Source organism: Synchiropus splendidus, chromosome 5 (assembly GCF_027744825.2).
Source record: "Synchiropus splendidus isolate RoL2022-P1 chromosome 5, RoL_Sspl_1.0, whole genome shotgun sequence".
Taxonomy (NCBI): Eukaryota; Metazoa; Chordata; class Actinopteri; order Syngnathiformes; family Callionymidae; genus Synchiropus; species Synchiropus splendidus.
Genome location: NC_071338.1, coordinates 17,303,900 through 17,321,741, shown reverse-complemented (window position 1 = coordinate 17,321,741; position 17,842 = coordinate 17,303,900). Strand labels below are relative to the sequence as shown.

Genomic DNA, 17,842 nt, shown 5'->3' with positions numbered 1-17,842 from the left:
AGGGGTGCTCCGATCAGGATTTTTGCTGCCGAGCACAGATACCAAGTGCCAATCACCATCACGCTCTCATGTATTGACAATGAATTTGTAATCAAAATGATGAGACCGTTTGTGTACATGATGTGGAAAAAATGAACTTTCAATCTTTTTAATTCAGACATGTTTTTATATACCTCTTCAAGGTGGCAAAAAAATAGAAAAGCCTTTCTTGAATGTAGCAATTGTTCTGTCAAATGGACAACTGAAAAACATTTAATTCAATGTGAGACGTTGCATGTGAATCTCTAGAGACTGTGACTGTCCTTGAACTCAGAGACAGAGAGCACTGCATTTATGAAAGTTTCGACTCCGAATGTTTTCAAAAGTTTCAGTTTCAGGTGGCTAACGAAAGCTGCATCTGACTCCAAAACGGCAATAGTTCCGGTCGTTTCTGTGCTGGCGTGTTTAATTTGAAGGCGCTTCCCTGCACGGCATTTTCCCGTTTATGTGCTGCAGAATGCAAACTTTATATGACAGATTGAAAGAAGCTCCACAGCAGACATGCTGCTGCTTAGTGAGCAGGGAGTTGGGAGGAGTGGAACATCACAACCAGCAGGGCTTCATCAGAGCACCTGCTGTTTGCACGTGATCAATTGTTGTGATCGACAGTGACAGGTAGTGATTAAACAAACAGTGAAGTGGACCTGAAAGCTGAGGTTTCAACATTGCTCATTAGAATTTTGGCCAGCACAGGAAGTCTGCTGTTTGGGACATTCACTGCTTCCCCCACAAACCACCAATGTGGGCCAGTGTGTCATTCTTCATCTAGTTCTCCTGGATGTCTTCACGACCTAAAATTGGACGAATTATTTCACAACATTATTTGTTCATATAGATTTGTTGGTGGCTCCTCGCAACTTTATTTTGAGTAGGTTTAAACTAGAACGTTACAACTCCTTAAAGTCTTCTGATGATAGTTACTGCAATTTAAATATGACACAGTTTGGATCAATCTATGATCCAAGAAAGTATTTATATTTATATATATTACAACATGCTCTCTAATTTGTTTTACTATCGTGGCTGTCTCAATCTAATCTAATACCAGTATATCACTAGTTGAGACCAATACTACTGATTTTGTACAGTTTTCAATAGGGACACAATCACAGTTTTCTGGTCAAAATATACACCTTGAATGTTTTAAGCCTGTTTTATTGTGGAAAAAAAGCATATCTGTGATCTCAGCAGTATTTTGCATTTAAAAATAAATCAAGTGGAGCAATAAATACCAATTTCCACAATGAAATAACAAAACAACACAAAGAAGGTGTCCTGAGTTCAAGCTGCAGCAGTGTCGGGAAAGTATCGTTGTCTTTGCATATGATATCGTAGATTCAGGTGCATTACTTGGTCCCCAACAACTAAAGTGGGCTGGTTGTATAATACCATGAATTTCTTCCATTTAACTTTGCTATTGTCACTTGGGGTGCCAAGAGTACTTGACAATCAGTCAACAATCAGTTTTTTTTTAAAGTTTTGTTTTCTGCACTGGCTGCTATCTTGTCTGCCTTTCACTCCTTGACACACATACACTGAATGGTCTCTTGTTAATTTAGCCTGAATTTAAAGACAAAAGCATTCTTTATTTGCAGCAGATTACTGCAATGCAGTACTATTATTGTTTTTGTGTTTTGTCGCTCTGGTAATACTTCAAGTCACCAGCACGGTTCTATCCAGGTAAACACTCGACATGTGCTCCTCTCTGTTGTTTTGCCAAAATCTATATAAAATATTTATAGTCATTTAAATGTTTAGTCCTCAGAAGACTGAGGCATCCTCACAAAGGCAAGATTGGTTGTATCCGCACAATTTCTGTGACGCATAGGAACGCCAAATCTGAGTCTCTACATGGACAGCGGAACCAGATGGGTTGAAAACTCTGACGCCACGGCGTCCGCCTCAGCATCCTCCCTGAATGTCTCTATTCAACAACTATTCAACATAAACATAACACAAAATCTTCTGCTACAATATTATACAATATTATAATGAGCAAATTTCAATTTTAATTCAGCAAAATTACTGCGTGGAAACACCCTTTTCATGGAAACCGGTGATGGCATTACTCGAAGGACATGATACAGGCACTAATAATCGGAAAGTTACAGTGTCCTGCTGAGAGCACAGGTTGTCCATATTGTCATGGTTTGCATGTACAGGGTGTCCTCAGGACTCCCAGACGCCCCTCTAGCCCAAAGCCTGGTTGTGACACAGACATGCTTCAGACATGAAAAAAGCAGCACACACTCTACAGAGAAGACAATGGAGGCTTTCCATTTGAACTCAAGTGACATTTCCTCTTCCTTTTAAAAACTAAGATGATTAGGGATGTAAGAACATTTTGATTTGCTCAAATATCACAATACTTGATTGTGTGATCTTGTGTTCATATTTTATGTTGTTTATATCAATATTTAATACATTGATACATGGATATGCTGCTACATTTGTGATTGAAGTTATTTTTTTGATTGGCGACTCATTTCTCTGTTGGAGTGTGAAATGTAACCGAAAGTCTAACTGGACTGATGTCAAGATGAAACACTGGCATGAAAATGATTAACTCATTTTCATGCACATAATATTGCACTGCATTTTCTGATTTACCCCTTAAATGAATGGCTAAAATATAATGCTTATCTCACAGTATCGAATTATATTACTATGCATCGTATCACCACTCTTGTGACAGGATACGTATTGTATCGCAAAATGGTAATACACAGCCCTAATGATTATGACTCTCCTCCATTAGACTCTCCTCCTGGTCGCAGGCATCCTCAGACAGGTCTTGTAATTTCGGAACTGCACTGTGAACTATGTCTTCATGTGACCATCACCTTTTAACATGCAATTATTTGAAGCCTGCTCTTCAATCATAGTGAGCTGGTTCTCTTGCCTTAATAATAGAGCATGTGCTCCTGAAGAATGGGCGATAATTTGTCATACACATTTTACCGCTGAAAGTAATCCCCACGATGAGAATTTTTCATCTCGCTATCAACACACACTCACAGCATGATGCCATGCTGCCTCACTAGGTCCGTTGAGTTTGACAGCCGATACTGGCATGTGACAGTCATGAAGAGTCTGGTAGACTGCAGTAGACTATACTGTTGACCTTGTTGGTATATTCAGTGCCAAAATAGGCTGGTGTTGTTTCATTTTTTGCCTGTGGCCACCAAATTGGTACTCTAGTGTCTGTTCTTGTGATAATTTTTATTTTTATTCATATTAGTATTATGCATGCACTGTGAATCACATTTGTTGACATGCGCCTTGCTCTCACTCAACGTGCTAGCATTTGGCTATTCAGATGCACATCCACATCTGTTTAGCCAATAAGATGATTGTAAGTCAGTATAGTCAGTTGATGCCCAGCTCTGCTCGTGTTTAAGATAGCGCCATGGGTCAAGAGGATCACAGAGGCCTGATAAAATAGCATGGAAGTGAAGAGCAACACTTGTACGGATGAACGGTGCATCTTTGATTTGGCAGTTTTTATTAAAGCAAGAAGATGATTAATGTTGTTTTTCTTGGCAAAAATGAATTCTCCTGAAGAGGTATGCATGTATTATTCCAAGAAAGTGGAATTATAATGAAAAGGCTGGGATTTCAAATGGCGTGATGAACTTTTGTGGCCATAAGCATCACTGAGGTGTTTTTCAGTAAGTTTGCATTTAGATACAAGGGTTGTTAAAACATTTTTACATTGTTCTACATTACCATCTGGTAGCGCATTTGTGAAACTATACATTTCCTTTTGTGCACCCGGCAGAAGAAGTGAGTGGAAAATCACATCATCCTGGACAAGCCTGTCGAGGGACTTTCCCTTCTGAATATGTGGTAACACTCCCAAGGACTTCTTAAAGTTACAGAGCAGCAGGTGGTGGTGTGTTTATGTACACCCACGCTCTCAGTGTTTCATAGAGTGATAGTGCTTGGATTTATTTTGTCTGAACCCAACCATTTCAAAAAGGCCGCCCTTAATGGTTTATTTCAACTCATGATCATGTTTGAATCTATTTCTTTATGTTAATGTTAAAGCGTAGTAAATTAATTGTCATATTTTGACTTCATGTTCTTTGTATCTATAACTAGAACAATCATGCCAGTCAGTAGACTCTCTCTTGTTTGTGTCCTATTTGGTGCATGTGCTGCTGTGTGCTTGTCAGTCACACTCCCTGCAGTAGGTCTTTTTTTAGAAACAGCAGCCAGTAGTATAATCGCTGCCATGGATATAGGACAATCTTTCTTATTCCTCATGCATAGTAATGTCTCTTCTAAAATCACACATTTGCCTCAAGTGGTAATGTTTTTAATCTTCAAAAAGATCGAAACTTTTAGTCAGATTTTATTAAATTAATCGGATTTCTCTGCATTATCCTGTACCATTCCATACTAAGTTTTCATCCATTCTATCGATGGAGTAGTAAAATTAAGAAAACTGATTTATATATAGGTTGTGGTCTAGACATCTTCAGAATAGTGTCATGGAAAGGACAATTATTTGGCCAGTTTGTCTGTGTCCCTATTTGTGTATAGTTTTGTGGGGTTAACTGTCATCCATGAATGAAAGTGAAGTTAAAACTTGTTGTTTCCTTAAAAATGTTCTCTTGTCATCATGAACTGTGACCAGGGTGAAATTGTAGGAAGCAATCCAAATACTGTTCCTGGCCACAACAAACAAATATTCTGGTTAGTCATGTTTAGTCAGCCTGTCTGAGAACCACTGGGATACTTGGATAGATATGATGGTACACTGGACTCAGTGGTTGTTATGGCGCTCTCTCACATACTTGGCACACATTCTTTTCTTAGGTCCTCCCTCATTCCACCGTCATCAATTCACCCTCACTCATCTATTCTCTTATTCTCTTTGTAATACCTATTGTTTACTGTCTATGTTTGTAAGCACTACACAATTTTGATTCAATATACTCCTGTATTGAAGTAGTTTTAAGTTTTTCTTTTTTTTCCAATATTTTTATTCATTTATATCAGCCACAGTAATAATCTTATAAATGCACATACACAATCAAGGTCTCGGCTGTGTGACAAAAAACCCAACTATTATTTATATAACCTATTTACACTTTTTATTAAGAAAACATAAAACTTCCTTAATAAGAGATGAAATTATACATCATTAAAATTGGTACAATGTTTTAGTATGTTGGAAATAAATAGAAATAAATTATGTACTTAAATGTGCCAACACAATCTGATGTATCCAATATCAATACTATGTCATTACTAGTTTTGCTGAAAAACACCTTTTTTTTTATTGGACTTTTTTGTAGATAATTCTAAAGGCCCATGTTTGCCATTGGCCAGCTTTAGTTGTGGATCCCTTGATTGAGCAAGAAAGGATGTTGGCTGCTCTAAGCTGTACATCAAAAGGCAGATGCAAAAGTGACCTGTGAACAATTTATATTTTTGATTTTGTCATTCAAGTGTAGCTTGTAATGCATCTTTGTGTTGTCAGTGTTTCCCCCACAATATGCCAGAAAGAATACTATGCCCTCCCAACAGCATGCACCCCCACTTCGTGATTTCTTTTCTTGGTCCGCCTTAACTTTTTACCTTAAAAAACGTAGTCCTGCTCGACGGTGAGGGAGCATACGCTGCCCACATGCATCTAAAGTGCTTAGGAGAACCTTGCAGCAAGAAAGTATGTTTGAGGTTTAAACAGGATTTCATCTTTTCGAATGGAAATATATTTTCTAAATTGACACAGAAAGCAGACGACTTATTAAAGAGAATGTTTAAAAAAAAAAGACTTTATGGAGTTCAAAGGGGGCTTGCCTTGCATGTTGTATTGAATAAGCCTCTGAGTGGAAGCAGGTTCTAATCCAGAATGAAGCAGATGCACCTAACTGCTGGAGACTGGCTGTTCAGTTGTTGGAACACATTTTTTCCCACTATTCATAATCACTGTGTGCCCTCTGCATTACAGTAGTGTTTCTGTTTCTTACATTTCTGTGGTTATTACTGGTAATGTATTAGATATTGTTGTAGTTCCTGTTTATCTGCATCATACAGCTAATAATTATGTGGGGTTATTGCATTGTAAGTTTAAGTGTTGTGAATGCTCCTAGCCAAAGTATGGTTGCTTGACTTTGGTTTGACTGTGACACGTGAGCCAGAAGACGGTGTTCTGTGTTTTTTGCTGTTGTTGCTTTTGGTCTCCATTGCCTCCATTTATATTATGCGAGATTAGATGAGGTATCCTGTCAAAATGGTAACAATAGTGGTCATCCTGTTTCACACGGTTTCATACTAATGATGCAATCATAGAATTACATTATTGTAGTGTTTGCAAAATATTTAAATGTTATTGAACAAAGTGTGTGGCAACACTTGTGTAATTGTTAACAAGTGTAGCCATGGCATCAGAAAAGTGATCTTGCACGTGATCAAATGTATTAAAACAAAGTGGAAACATCGAAAGAAACATAGCACGTAACACATCATGCTGATGTACATGAACATCATAGTTTTCCACATTCTATTAGTGGGAAAATCCCGAAAGAAACATCATAATGACTTAAGTTTGTTGCTCACAGAGCTCAAGTCGTGCATCCCAGTCAGACGTATGAAAAGACGGACACTGCTGAATGGAGGGAGATTGAATTATATAATAATCAAAAACAGTTTTATGATCGCCAATTCAGTAAATATCAATATCAATATGCCCTTCTGATTCATTGTTTCTCTGTCGCGTCTTTACTAGCTCATTTAATGTTTTTTTTTTTCCCCGAAAAATCCTGGTGGGGACCCCTCTGTGGTTTCTTGCATTCTCACTGTGTATTTTTTCCTCCTTATTTAAAACCATATTTTTGGTATAAGTACATTATATCTCATCTCAATACATATCTCATTCGGCTTATTCTCTACTGGAGACACATGAGGCTTGAGCCTTTCCCAGCTGTTTTAGAGGAGGGGGTTACCCAGAATAGGTTGCCAGATTTCATGCTCACAGTCACTGTTTGCATCTTTTTGGACTGTGGGAGGAAACTTCTTCAGACTTGGAAATTGACTGTCAACAATTTGACAATATGTGGGTCAACTTTGCTCGCATGGAGGTAGGTCTGAGCGAAATCCTTCCTACCAGTTGATAATGGAATATCACTGCACTGCTATCTGACATTGACTCAGTTGTTAAGCTCATGTTAAGAAATAAAAGGCACAAGAAATCCCAATTACCACAGTTCTAGCTCCCCGTACTGTTAAATATTTTCTGACAAAACATTTTGTGCAGCTGATCCACCACTGATTGCTTTGACTCTCTCACTGAGAGTGGTTCCACCATTGGCTGCGTTCTGTAGTGCTTCTGTCAGGATGCAAGGTTGTATGTTCGACAGAGCTGCAGTGCATTGCTGTATATCATAGCAGGTGCAGTACTTATGCTATGGAGGTGGTTTGTATTTTACTGCAGTGGTGGCAATCCAACTACATCAGTGCATCCCGATAGCACGTTTAATATTGGCATTTTAGTTCTTGCTCAGTACCAATATGAGTAATTAATAATACCATAGCAACAATTTTAAATTATCTATGTGTAATATTTTTTGTCTGCTCATGTTCCCTGAACAAACATGATGCCACTGCCACAGATTTCGATGTTGCCATTTTGAGGTTAGCCTGGGCAAACTATCATCTGCTGCTCCCTAATATATTGTACGATATTATCTGCTACTGCAGCACCATAATATAACCTTGGGTTAGTGTGGGGTAGAAAATTATCCGGACACACTGGACACATCACAGACATAATGTCCTTTATCGTGTCGGTCAGTGATAAATAATATCCATGTAAAATAAGAAGCCAACAAGTGGTTAGATCAAGGCATTGTCTCTCTAACATGTTAAGAGGTTGCATGTTCATTGCAAACCCTGTGAATTTCAAAGACCAGACCCTCCTCATTTTATATTTAGGATGAGCTTCGTGACAATATAAAGCCATTAAAACTGACTGAGAATGATATGCGTTTGCTTCTGGCCACAGGCTACGAGACAACCTGTGTGATTTTTAAAAACAGATTTGCACCATAGAGAATGTGCGGGTGTTTATGTCGATAATGTACCATGTGTGGGGCTGCTTTTCCATTTCCAATATTCACAGAACAGTCTCTTGCTGCAACCATGGTAACAGCAAATGACAAATGGCAGAACTGTGGAGACACTCAGGTTGTGAGTGAGGCTTAATGGCAGCGCTAGTCTCATTACAGTGTTGGTGTGCAGACGGACTGCGTGGAGTGCTGTTTGCAGAAGGGACATCATAACCCACTGCGAGAAATAAATAATAAATAAGAGTAAGGCTAGTTAAAATTTGAAATGAGACAAATGGATTTTTTTGTGGAATGAAAAATGTAATGAAGGAAAGAAATGCAATATTGTTCAAAAGCTCTCCAAAATCTTAATCTCATCAATCTAATTTTATCTTTTATGTCTGCCAAAATAAAATGTTGTGCGTTTGTTACGTGTGTTTAACGCTAATAATGCTTTCCTTCAGTCAGACAGTCATATTGGATTGAGTTAGTAACAACTCCTATTCATGCACTTAATTTGGCATAATTATTCTGCATCACAAGTTTTTCTCCTTAATATATTGTTACTTGTGAACAAATACCAGTTTTTGTGTGATGTTTGGTTGTTTTGGGTAGCAGCACACCTGTCTGTTCTCCAATAAAGGACTGTCGATTTGAAAACCTGGTTCCTCTGTCACTACATGTTTGCTAACGCATGCATTGAAGGACGTTGGACGAGAACATCCAGAAAGGAACCAGTCAATTGCCTGTCATGCAAAATTAAGGATATCGGTATACAAGATCGTCATTTTCTTAGATGCATTATCGTGTGAACAAACAAAAAGTGTGAACTCCACTCTTGGCTTCAAAATAGCGTCCACGATAAAAATGGTGCTTAAGGGGGCTTGTGTACATGCTTTTATATTTTGACTCTGGTGTAAGATTCATGGCTATATATTTGTGTACATGCGTAGGCAGGTTTTGCCATACTTGTGAGTAAGAAAGTCTTGACAAGCCACCTTCTTTTGCTTTTTGAGGACATTTTGGCCTGTACTCAGTAGACTCAGAGGGTTAGAACGTCAATTGTATTAATCTAAGGCAATATCAGACCTGATTGTAAACAAATCTGGTAATGGACTTCATGTGTTTAAGAAGCACCTTCTCGTGTAAGTAGGTGCTTCTTAAACGTATTCAAGCTGTTATGTCATGATTAAAAATTTTATAGAATAATGGACTAACACAATGAACATATTCATGTATGTTTCACCTGTTTCATCTGTGCGTGAGTAGAGTTCATATCTTCAAACTGATCATCTGCTGTGTGCTGTGGCTTGGAGCTGTTACATATCTATATAGCTAAATACCTACAGCTTTACACGTTACACATTAGATTGAAAGACTTCAATTAAACTGCTCAGGACACTCCAGTACCTGGAGTTCGCGATTATTTGACACAGATCTTTGTACAAATATGACTTATAACTTAACTATAAAAACAAACAGATGTTTACAGCTTTTTTTTTTTCCAAAGCAAGGTGTTATGTCAGTTGTTCACATGGCATGTCGGAAAGGGTACTGGTTGGGTTGCGGGGCTTTGGATCCCCCATTCCAAAATCCGAATTAAAAGCCTGCATGGTTTGGTGATCGATTCTTAAGAATAATTTGTGAAATTAATATAAAAATCATCAGTGATTTGGCCTCAAGTCTTTTTGAAGGATGTCATATTTTGCACATATGGTTATTTTTGCTGCACAGAACTCAGGGTTTCCCCCATTTGTGTACAGCATGACTGTCCATTCTTGACTGTTATGTGTGACGTCAAGGATGCAACTATGCCTCAAATTCTTTTGTTTCATGACGAAAATGTGCTCTTTTTATGTGCTCTCTTATACCCTTGAACAAAATTGTAAAACTCAAGGTATAGACCTTTGCTGACTGATATTGTCGGAAGTAATTTGGACATATTTTTTTAACATCTAGGACCCATAGAAGTAGGGATGCACTGAACCTTCAGGTGGTGATTATGTTTGGCCAAATAGATGAAAAAGGCGACATTCACCTAAGCCAAAAAGTTCTGTGACGTGATCTCAGACAGCCTGAACTATAATTGTCGCTTTTTAATCAACAATGCGATGTGATGGAATGTGTCTTTTAAATACAAAAATGCATTGTGAGGTGAAAGTACTGTGCAACTCATTCCGCCAATTTTGAAAGCGTCAGGAAAAGTCTGGCAACCCAACACGATCCTCCACTGTGCACCGCTTTTTTAATCATATTTTTGCTGTCCACGGTGTTGGGTAGTAAGCACTGAAGGTTGAGTCAGTCGTCATGGCAACATTTCAGTGCAGCATGTGATCATAAGTCTGTATACCATGTTTACGTTTACAGTGCTTTTGAAGTGTTGGAGATAGGGATGGGCATTGAAAACCGGTTCCTTTTCGGAATCGGTTCAAAATTGTCAGATTCTCTGGAATTGTAAAGAATTGTTAATTCTGGTTCCTTTTATCAATTCTCGACAGTGAAGCCCGACTCTACTCGCTGCACGTTCAGAGCCACGTCACCACTGCTGGCTGCAGTTAATCACAGTTATGAAGGACTTTGAGTGGCAAGGGATGGTAAAAGCTTTCATAAGGCTTCATTTCGTTTGCAGAGATGATGCGACTTTTGGACGACCAAACCCCTTGATATCATGGTACAATGAGAGTTTCATGTTTGATCAGTTACGGACTGACAGTAGACAGATTTGAATAATGTCACACACGTCTGATTTGCGCTACTACTGTGCTTGTTTTTACAGTCATGTAGCGAAGTGTTCCCACTATGTCTCCGCAGGAACTTAGCAGCTACACTGCTACACTGAAGCCTTCATTTTAGATGTCATGTTTACATTGTTATTCAAATAAGACCATGAATGCACAATGAGCAGATATATGAAATGAGGTACATACAGTACATGCACATTGATGTTTAAAATTGTTTATATCGACCAATAAAGAAATGGTGCTCTCTATCAACTGTTTCATGGTTCAGGGTTCATTTCTGTTCAATATCAGGCAGCACAACTCATTCATGTTTCTCTGAAGCTAAATCCACTGAGCTTTTGGAACTCTAAATGTTACTCAGTTTCCTTGTCATTTGTGCACACATCGGTATGATACGGTTTCAGTGAATAGTGTCATAAATAGAATTGCTATAATCTTAAACAATACGCACATCTGTTGATATTAATTGACGCCCCCCCCCCGAAAATCAGTAAGGAAGGTAATCGTGAAGCAGTATCGATAACTGAATCGGAATAGTTCGATTCCCATCCCTAGCTGGAGAACAAGAATTTAATTTCAGTTTGCAACCCAACCCAACTATGTACAGCCTTCTGTTTACGTTATCAGCTTATTGCAGAATGGGAAATTGTGTTGTGTGTTATGTTTTTTAAATTATTATTCCTATTTGAAAGGCAAAGTCGGAAATATAAAAGATGCGAAAAATATTCACTTATCTAAACATTGACCTTACAAGGACCTCCAAACTATGCTCTGTGGTTTGTGTGGTTGAAATTCACATTGCCTCTTATAGATCAGAACAGTCTGTTAAATCATTATACTCAATTTCCAATGTGTTTGCCCTATATATTGTTGCCACTCGTTTGCTACTTAAGTCGAGGCAAGCCTACACTTTATTTTCTGTCCTGGGAGTAGTTGCCTAGATGAAAAAGCTTATTTATTTATTCTTTTTAATGGGTTGTATGTGCATGTGTGCATTGACCTGCGCTCCAACAGTTCTCATCAACAAAGGCCTTTTGCTCATGTCACAAGCATTACTGCTGCTTGCTTTTTAACTGCTTAATGTTTCTATACTAATCTATCAGGCTAATAGGATGACAATTTAATCCTTTGTACTGCATTCATGAGCCACAGTGACTGACTTCCTCCTCCTCTTTTAATTGGTTCTTCAATTTTAAACAACAAATTTCTATACATTTCCAGTTTTTCTGAGGTCTATCTACTCCTTTTTGTTTTATCTTTTTTTGGGGGGTTTGGGGCACAGGTCAATTAGTATCAATAGATTTTGGCATTGTTTTAGATTGTACAAGTTCTGTGTCTCAGCACTCACGTTTTGCGGTGGTGATATCACTTTTCTGTCTGGGTAAACACTTACTCGGTGTGTTCAGGATAGTTTCAGGCTTTATTAAAATATTCCTATTGTGTTATACCTTTAAAACGGTGAAGAAAAGAGAACTTTGTATATGCCCAAATGAATACTAATCCCACAACACAACAAATTGATGATTGGAGCTTATGATAGTCAGTTATCTATTTTATCAATTACTTGTAGAAGTCCTAATCACGACCTAATGGTGGTAAACTCAATGATTATATGTGGCCTCTTCTCTCTCTGACGTCGCATTCGATGCCTCAGGGCATTTGAAGAGTCGTGTATAATGCCAGTATGCAGTCTGACAGTAGTTCATGCCTAAGATGTTTTGTATCTGCCTTGGTCCCTCACTTCATATGCTTTATCAATAATTTAGATGTTTTTGAAGAGGACAGGTTTGGTATGCATGTGTTCTTCCCTCCTTTCATGTCTCTCTCTTCTCTCCTGGTCATCCTTCCCTTCCCCCATGCTATCTCACTCACCCTCCAGTATCATGTTTCTGCCTTCAGTCTTGGCACACAGAAAAGCATATGACTGAATCCAATTAGTGGAGATATTACAAAGAGCTGTGGTACCTGATACGTTTGCATGCTGCAATTCCAGACCCATGTTTTTATATTGCTCTGCTGCCGCTTCTTTTGGTTTTAATAGCCATGGCAGCTCAGACACAATACGTTTGTTCTTATCTTTGTTCAACTGTATGACTGATAGATTTTGCAACCTATCTATCAATGAAAGAATCTTGGTATTTTTCTTTTTTTGCTGTACTGTTTCTGGCAAAAAGGCATGATTGCTATTCTCAGCTTATTGTTTGAGTTTTTGTTTTTCCACACTTGTTCACACTGAAAAAAAGAGCTTGAGTTAAATGTATATTTGGATTTGGATTTGTTAATGGAGCCACATCATAAACTTGTGATTGTTTTGTTGACCAGAACGGGCTAGTTTCGGCTCCCTGTTTCCTCTTGGTCAACCACAGGCCCTTTGTGGGTCAAAGGTCAAATGTCTGGCTGATACTAGGCTTTCCTGTGTGGCAGGACTAGGCATTAAATTGCTATTACAAGAGTCAGGATAAACTACCATTTACGCAATGGTTGTCAGCGATTGATAAAGTATATTCAGGTGAAATATAATTTTATTATGATTTTCTTTTTCATTTGGACAAATGTTGCTGTTTAAAATAGATTTGGATGATTGTCAATGTATTGACAATGCATATTTTAATGTAGTCACAATGGATGAAACAGACTGTGTTCTCCACAAACTTTCAACTTCATTGGCTACTCTGTGGATCAGCAAGGTCTTGGAGGTGAAGTTGGAGACTCTTTGTGTGGCAGAGATGGTCAGGCTCATTAATACAGCAATTCAAGAACTGTGTTTCAAGAGCTTTTTTTTTCCTACATTACAATTTATTTATTTGAAAGAAGATGCTTTACAGAGGAACCTTGCAGAACCAGCTGGTGGTCTGATGCACCCTGGCTTTGTATAGGCGGTTCACTTGTTTGCTTGAGATTATCCTACACATAGGGATGGGCAATATGGACAAATATCATGCTAAATATAATTGTTGTGGCGATCATGACAATTACCACGGTAAATAAGTTTTCATTCTATTACCTATGTTGGACTCAGTGCAGTCTCTCTTGAAACTGATGACAATTATTAGTGGACTTTCTCTCCAATATCATCATTTGTTTATGTTTAGATATAATACTTAACTGTCAAGCTGAGAAATTCAATGTTTCATATCACTCATAAAACCCAGTAGTGTCTGACAGACTGCTCTGCCAGTTTTATTTAGGGGTTAAATTCAGCGTCGGTCTGCTGTCCCCAATCCAAAATACTTTAACAATGAAATAATGTGAATAAATGATCATTTCATATTCTATTCTAGAAATCATTATACAAACTGTCAGTCCCTTGTCTGGTGTGATGGAAAAACATTTTCACAATTCTGTCACCTAAAATGGTTGTTTTTCATTGCCTTCTTAAAAATTTCACTAATACTACCGTTTCAGAATTTGTTGATGGTCCCTTACTGATGCCTCAATGTAACATTTGCACCGCCTGTGAGAGTGTGTCTGCGATCAGTGAATCCTAATCGGGGACACAGAAAAGGACATTGCTGGCCATACCGGAACAGATGTCTGTTGAATATCCAACTATTTTCACCAAGGTGTTTCACCGAGGCGCCAGTGCAGCGGGAGACCTGCATGTGTTATGAACCACGGCAGACATGAACCATGTCAGAAAACCTATTACGACCACTCCATCTAATAACACTGATCTAGAGACTAAGAGTGGACCAATGTAATTGTCAAAGGTTTCCTGTATTAAAAATAAGTTTAAAAATATGCTTGTGAGCCAACGTCCACCAAACTATCCACAATTGTCACATGCCAGTGTCAGCTGTCAAATGCTGCAGAACTGGGTGCTGTCATGGTCTCGCCGCGTTCATGTATGCAAGGCCAATCCAGCGAATAAGCCGTGTGTTAATCAAATTTCTCGTGATATGCAAAATTCTCATTGTGGAGATTGTTATTGGTGGTATATCGTGACCGATATCGTCCATCCTTGCCTACACATCAATATTTTAGCTGGATTTGACGTTTCCTGCTCCTTCAATCTGACTGTATCACTACAATATTTAATAATGGACTGTACTGCAACCTTTTGTTTCCCTGTGAATTTTAAGACTGGTTTTAAGCTGCCGCAACACTTCTTGAACTCCATTCCCTAGTTTTTGAGGCGCAAATCTTGTGCTTCCACCAGGCCCATGGCAAATTTAGTGCAAGCACGTGTGATCAATTTGGTTTTTTTTTTCATCCAGCTCTGTCTCACCTCTCACTTGGGTTGTCACAACACAAGAATTTAAAACTCGATATTGATTAAAAAATACCATTCTTGAAATGGCATAGAAAAAATTTATATACATGAAAAGCAAAGCCACAAACAAATTAAATACATTGGATACAATTAAATATGAAAAAAAAATAAAACCCAAAGAAAACTAGTAGAGTTGGCTGCAACCTCTTACTGTAGATTCAGTAAGAGATGCTTCAGTCTGCATCTTAAATGGAAGAAAATATGTTTTGGTCACGCCAGAGAGCTATGACCAGCTAGCAGTTGCTAAAAGTAACTAAAGAACCAGCATTACTGCAGGCCACGTGACAGACTAACATCATTGATCAGATTAATACAGTTCGGAACAAACAAACAGGAGCTTTACTTACCTGTTTGAAAGCCATCATGGTGACTGTAGAGTCGCTGATGCTGCTGTGCCGGATGTTTTATTATTGATACTTTCCAGAGTATCGATACTTTTGACGCATCACTATCATCTTGGAACTCATAAATATGGGCACAACACATTGAATTGACATTCAGTAGTTACCACAATATCTACACAAAGCAGATTCAAGTTGCCTCTGAATGGCCATCGTGCTGTGTCAGTCCTCACATGAACTGAACTGCCGCAGGTCTGCTCCATTGCTGCACTGGTGTGACAGGGTTCCAGGCGGTCAGTGGCAGTACACTGTGTTTTCCAGATGCCCTGCTAGCTAAAAGCTTGGGTGGGAGAGAAGTAGATTGCAGTAATGACAACTGGTTCATAGATTTACCACACATACTGCTGTTGCGATTACTAATACCCGTGAATGTTTTCTTCGTTCATTGTTGCTGCCCTATACCTTTGCAGTTTTGCTGCTGTTGCCTCTCACCTTTGCTGCAAATAATAGGTCTTTTCTCAAAGTTATATTTAAAAGTTGTTGATAAATCTTGAAATGTCCCCCTGCTCATGTTTCCTTGTTATAGTTTCACTGAATAAACTAACTTCAGACAAGTTGTACCTTGAACATGGTCAACTAATACACAACACATAGGTGGTGTCCTGTTTATGCTTCCATGGTTTAGATTAGGCAAAGCTAATTATTTTGGAATTAACTCTAATCAGTCCACCAATGCTACAGTGTGTAACTGCTTGGACTAGCTGAATAAATAGGGTTATCTTGAGGTTTTGTTTACGATAATTATTTTTCCTGACATTTAAGTAAACTACATCAGGGTCTGCTCTTACTGTAAAGTTTAATCAGTTATTTTACTCGTTTTAAGCAGATAGAACCGTGTGAATTTTGTGTGATATTTTGCTCACTTTCTGTGAGCGCTGTGTGATCCCCTGCTCCCCAGTGATGCGCAGCGAACGGCACAGGGGAGTGGGCTTTGTGTCAAAATACACCTCTGGTTAAAAGGCTGTGAGTTAGTGTTGTTGTTTGGAACTTATCTGCGTTTACCTCCTGTCATCAGCGTCAGACATCTAATCTAATAACGGCGCTCTTCCATGGGTTGAGGGTTGAGAATCTCTGAATTTCGATCATATTCTGCGAAATTGCCAGGCGGAACGTTCTTTTCATGGAGACAGTACGAGTAGGGCTATGGACAAGCGCTCATAATCAGAAATTAAGGGCATCCTGGTGAGAATACAGTGTCCAGTTTCTCATGTTTTGGAGTTAAGGGTGTTCACAGGATGCCCAGACTCCCCTCTAGCTAAACGTCTGCCTATCATCCTCCTTCACTTTGCAGTAGAGTCTAAAGAGGTTTGGCCTTAATCCTTTCCTGCAAACCTACCTGCAATACTGATGAGCATGAGCTCCATGTTCCTATACTTTTCTGTTGTGGAAGGACATTATATGCATTACATGCTGTACTCTTTACATCAATTCTGTGTGCTGTGATGATCAGTTGTTGAACTAGTGTGTTATCAGAATGTTTCCCACGTATATTTGAGATACACAGATTGGATCCTCTTCGACTAACTATATAAATCAGTCCTACAACCAAACCTCTGCTACCATGTTTCTGCTCCTAAATCCTTATAAACCCTTGCCCATGGGGGAAGGGCAACTTGTCAGGAAAGGGTAGGCACAGAGTGCAGAGACGAAAGATGAATCATTTCATATTGCTTTAGTGACAGTCAAAGGACTTTTCTCTTAAAAGCTAACTGGGACATGGATAAAATATTGAAATTTCTCATGCAGTTACAATGATATGAAATTATTGTGTTCATAAAATCCAATCTTGATTGTAATTCCTTTTGTTACTCTTACACCACTGTTTTTTTGTTTTGTTTGTTTGCATGGACTACTTTGTAATGTAATGCGACATAATTAGTGTCGCTATTTTTAGCTAATTCCTTTAAAGATGTCTTTGTAACAATTGTTTGGGAAATGATGGATTCCTCAGTTTGACAGTCCGAAAAGACATACTCCATGAAATCCCTGCTATTAGTTCAGAGGCATGAGCTCTTGTTTATAGTGCGTCTACTCTTGTTATTATTGTGACATTTTTTTTCTATAATTCTAACAATTTCTCTTTTGTCTTGCAGGACTCTCTAGACACTGGACTTTTAACTTGCTTTTCTTGTTGGATATTAGCTGACCCTCATTCTCACACCATCATGGAATCAGTAAGTTTTAAAATAAAAACCTCTTCATCCTTTTTTTGCGGTTTTATTTTTCATTAATCTCTCTATTAATGGGCTTTAAAAGGATGCTTGTGTTCCTTTTCCCTTGTGGATGTTTTTCTTTCTGCTCTCATAGGGTACTATTGTTGTGTGTATCATT

The 17,842-nt window shown here is 38.5% G+C and overlaps 1 protein-coding gene across 6 annotated transcripts in view; it reads left to right on the top strand.

Moving 5' to 3' along the window:
• The window catches only part of ankrd11 (ankyrin repeat domain 11), an 80,476-nt gene that overhangs the window by 6,184 nt on the left and 56,450 nt on the right, over positions 1 to 17,842 (top strand). For all 6 annotated transcript variants that reach the window (XM_053865826.1, XM_053865824.1, XM_053865828.1 and 3 more), the window contains one exon: positions 17,605 to 17,685. The gene's annotated coding sequence lies outside the window, so the exon portion shown is untranslated. The remainder of the gene's footprint in view (positions 1 to 17,604; positions 17,686 to 17,842) is intronic.